The 4801-nt window shown below is 43.4% G+C and overlaps 1 pseudogene; it reads right to left on the reverse strand.

The window, feature by feature from the left end:
* Nucleotides 1-4218: 4218 nt before the first annotated feature.
* LOC116534132 lies at nucleotides 4219-4775 on the reverse strand (annotated as a pseudogene).
* Nucleotides 4776-4801: the final 26 nt, after the last annotated feature.

Raw genomic sequence — 4801 nt, forward strand, 5'->3', positions numbered from 1 at the left:
CTACTGAGGAGGCTGAGGTGGGAGGATCACTTGAGCCCGGGAGGTTGAGGCTGCAGTGAGCTATGATTGTACCACCACAGTCCAGCCTGAGCAACAGAGTGAGATCATATTTTAAAAAAAAAAAATCACCATTTTGAAGTGGAGTGGTTTTTAGCATCTTCACTAGGTTGAACAACCATCACCACTATCTAATTCCAGAGTTTTTTTTTTTTTTTTTTTTGAGACCAAGCCTTGCTCTCACTCCAGTCACCCAGACTGGAGTGCAGTGGTGTAATCTTGGCTCCCTGCAACCTCCGCCTCCCAGATTCAATCGATTCTCCTGCCTCAGCCTCCCAGATACCTGGGATAACAGGCACGTGCCACCACACCCAGCTAATTTTTGTGTTCTTAGTAGAGACAGGGTTTCACCATATGGGTCAGGCTGGTCTTGAACTCTTGACCTCGTGATCTGTCTGCCTTGGCCTCCCAAAGTGCTGGGATTACAGGCGTGAGCCACCTTGCCCTGTCCATTCCAGAACATTTTTATCACTCCAAAAAGAAATCCCATACATATTAACAGTTAGTCCCAATTCCCTCCTTATGTCATCCCCTGGCAACTGCTAATCTATTTTCTGTCACTATTCTGGACTTTTTATACAGATGGAATCATACAATATGTGACTGGCTTCTTCACTTAGCAAAATGTTTTCAATCTTCATGCGTGTCATAGCATGCAACAGAACTTCATTCCTCTTTATGGCTGAATAACATTCCATTGTATGGCTACGCCACATTTTGTTCCTCCATTAATCATATCGCTGGATGGACAACTGAATTACCTTAGCTAATCTTTTTTTTTTTTTTTCTGGCCGGGGGAGACAGGTTCTTACTCTGCTGCTCAGGCTGGAGTGCAGTGGTGTGATCTCGGCTCACTGCAGCTTCAACCTACTGGGCTAAGAGATCCTCCCGCCTCAGCCTCTCAAATAGCTGGGACTGCTCATGCCACATTTTGTTCATCCATTCGTCATCATCACATTGCTTGATGGACATTGAGGTTGTTTCTCCTTTTTGGTATTATGAATAATGCTGCTATGAACGTGTATATACAAGTCTTTGTGGCTGGGCGCGGTGGCTCACGCCTGTAATCCCAACACTTTAGGAAGCCAAGGCAGGCGGATCATCTGAGGTTGGGAGTTCAAGAACAGCCTGACCAACATGGAGAAACCGCGTTTCTACTAAAAATACAAAATGAGCCAGGTGTGGTGGCGCATGCCTGTAATCCCAGCTACTTGGGAGGCTGAGGCAGGAGAATCACTAGAACCCAGGAGGCAGATGTTGTGGTGAGCCAAAACCATGCCATTGCACTCCAGCCTGGGCAACAAGAGCAAAACTCCATATCAAAAAAAAACCACCACCAACAAGTATTTGTGTAATCATGTTTTCTTTTCTCTCAGATACATACCAACAATTGCTGAGTTATAGGGTGATTCTCTATTTAACTTTTTGAGGGGCTGCCAAACGGTATTCCACAGCAGCTGAATCATTTTACATTCCCACCACCAATGTATGAGGGTTCTGATCTCTGCATTCATACCAACAGGATGGAGTCTCACTGTGTCGCCCAGGCTGGAGTGCAGTGGTGCAGTTTTGGCTCACTGCAACCTCCGTCTCCCAGGTTCAAGTGATTCCCCTGCCTCAGCCTCCTGAGTAGCTGTGATTACAGGTGCATGCCACCACATCCAGCTAATTTTTGTATTTTTAGTAGAGACAGGGTTTCACCATATTGGCCAGGCTGGTCTTGAACTTCTGACCTCATGATCGGCCCGCCTTGACCTCCCAAAGTGCTGGGATTACAGGCAAGAGCCACCACGCCCAGCTGTTTTCCTTTTTTTAATTGCATAGCTATCCTAGTGGATGTGAAGGGATAGCTCATTGTGGTTTTGATTGACATTTCCCTAATAACTAACGATGTTGACCATCCTCTCGTGTTCATTAGCCATTTCCACGTCTTCTTTGAAGATACGCCTATTCAGATGCTTTGCCCATTTTTTAAATTGGGTTGTCCTGATTGTTGAGTTGTAAGCGTGCTTTGCATATTCTGGATGCCAGGCCCTTATCAGACAGATATTTTACAAATACAGTCTTCTATTCTGTGGATTGTCTTTTCACTTTCTTGTTGGTATCTTTCAATTCACAATGTTTTTAATTTTGATAAAGTTTGATTTCTCTTAATTTTTCTTTGATTCTTGTGCTTTTGGTATCATTTCTAAGAAACCATTTCCTAACCCAAGTTCACAGAGATTTTCACCCCTTCCTTTCTTTTTCTTTCTTTCCTTTTTTCTTTTCTTTTTTTTTTTTTTTTTGAGAAAGTTCTCTTTCTGCTGCCCAGGCTGGAATGCAGTGGTGCGATCTTGGCTCACTGCAGCCTCAACTTCCCAGGCTCAAGCGATTCTCCCACTTCAGCCTCCCAAGTAGCACACCGTCATGCTTGGCTGATATTTTCTTGTTTTGTGTAGAGGCGGGGTCTCACCGTGTTGCCCAGGCTCCACCTGTGTTTCCTTCTCAGAGTTTTGTAGTTTTAGCTCTTACATTTAGATCTTTGATATATTTTGAGTTGTTTTATATATGGTATGAGTCCAAATTCATTTTTTTTTTTTTTTTTTTGAGATGGAGTCTCACTCTGCTGCCAGGCTAGAGGGCAGTGGCTGTGATCTCGGCTCACTGCAACCTCCTGGGTTCAAGAGATTCTCCTGCCTCAGCCTCCCGAGTAGCTGGGACGACAGGCGGTTGTGCCACCACCCCCGGCTAATTTTTGTATTTGTAGTAGAGACAGGGTTTTACCATGTTGGCCAGGATGGTCTCAATCTCCTGACCTTGTGATCTGCCTGCCTTGGACTCCCAAAGTGCTGGGATTACAGGAGTGAGACACCGCGCCCAGCCCCAAATTCATTCTTTTGCATGTGGACATCTATTTGTTTCAGCATCATTTGTTGAAAAGCCTGCTCTTTCCCCCGATGAACGGTTTTGGCAACACTGGCAAAAGTCAATTGACCAGAGATGTGTGACTGGATTCTATTCCATCCGTCTATTTATCTATCCTTATGCCAACATTCTTAATTATAGTAGCTTCGTAGTTAGTTTTGAAAAGTTGGAAGAATGAATTCTTCAACTTTGTTCATTTTCAAGATAGTTTTGTTTATTTTAGGTCCTGGTGCAATTCTATATGAATTTTACGATCAGTGTGTCCATTTCTGGGGCTGGGGGGGGGACTGTTTCAATAGGGCTTGCATTGAATCTGTAAATAAACTGGGTATCACCATCTTAACAATATTAAGTTTTTAGACAATAAACACAGGCTGTCTTTGATTTTATTTAGACATTGTTTAATTTCTTTCAACAATATTTTTCAGTTTACAGTTCTTGCATTTCTTTGGTCAAATGTATTCCTAAATATTTTATTCATTTTGATATTATTCTAAGCAGACAGTCTTCTTAATTTCGTTTTCAGGTTGTTCACTGCTAGTGCATAAAAATCCAACTGCATTTTGTATATAGAAAATCATGGAACTAGTGATGAGCTGATCTTGTATCCCGCAACTCTGCTGAACTGGTTTATAGCGCAAATTATTTTTTGTGGATTCTAATTATATTCCTTAGGGTTTTCCATATATAATATCATGTCATTTACAAACAGAGATAGTTTTACCTCTTCCTTTGCATCACAGGAGTTTTTTTAAATGGAGGACAACACTTTGTGACATTGATATGCTAATGAAGAGCATTTGTCTAATTGCAAAGGGTTTGTTCAGGTAGTGTATCTTAGTGACATACCAGAACCTATTACTCAGGACCAGTATTTTACAACCTTAATGGTAGAAATAAAACATCAGGATTTCTTAAACTTAGAACTCTGGCACAGCTGCATCACCAAAGCTTTGCTATTTCCCAACATTTGAGGTTTTTTTAGAAATAAATACGAGGCGGGTAGATCACGAGGTCAAGAGATCGAGACCATCCTGGTCAGCATGGTGAAACCCCGTCTCTACTAAAAATACAAAAATTAGCTGGGCGTGGTGGCGCGTGCCTGTCGTCCCAGCTACTCAGGAGGCTGAGGCAGGAGAATTGCCTGAACCTAGGAGGTGGAGGTTGCAGTGAGCCGAGATCGTGCCATTGCACTCCAGCCTGGGTAACAAGAGCGAAACTCCGTCTCAAAAAATAAATAAATAAATAAATAACATGTCATTAAGTATATTTTATGTAATTTTTTTTTTTTTTGGCTGTAAGTGTATTCAATGCAAAATTATCCTCTCCAGTTTTACTGAGGTGGCAGTGGCTGACCACGTCCACAACTAAATCCGTCTCTAAAGTGGAATTCGTTGCTGGCCCAGCCCCAGCCTCTGCTTTCTTGTCTGCACGGGGGGCACAGCCCTCCATCCGCGGTATCTCTGCCGGCCTCCCCTCTTGTGAGTCTTGTGGGTCGCTCACCTTCCAGACCTTTAGGCTGAGGCCTGCCAGTCTCTGAACGGCTGCGGCGTAGGGTGGCAGGCACAATCTCCAGAGGCAGCCGAAGGTCATCATGGAGACACTGGATACCCTCGCTGGTAAGGCACCAGTAGACATATCTCCAGGCAAACTGTTCCTTCACGTAGCCTGCAGACTTGAGAGACTGCATGGCCTTCACGACATGAAGGTGGGCACATTCTTGTCTGCCAGCTCCAGTGCTTAGGCAAGTGGATGTCCTTCTTGGCCACCATGACTCCCTCCTTAAAAAGGCGTTCATAAATGACAGTCCTGTTTTTTTGTTTTTTTTTTTTTTTTTTTT

The sequence above is a fragment of the Sapajus apella genome, unplaced genomic scaffold (assembly GCF_009761245.1).
Source record: "Sapajus apella isolate SASKATOON/1434 unplaced genomic scaffold, GSC_monkey_1.0 scaffold86, whole genome shotgun sequence".
Classification (NCBI taxonomy): Eukaryota; Metazoa; Chordata; class Mammalia; order Primates; family Cebidae; genus Sapajus; species Sapajus apella.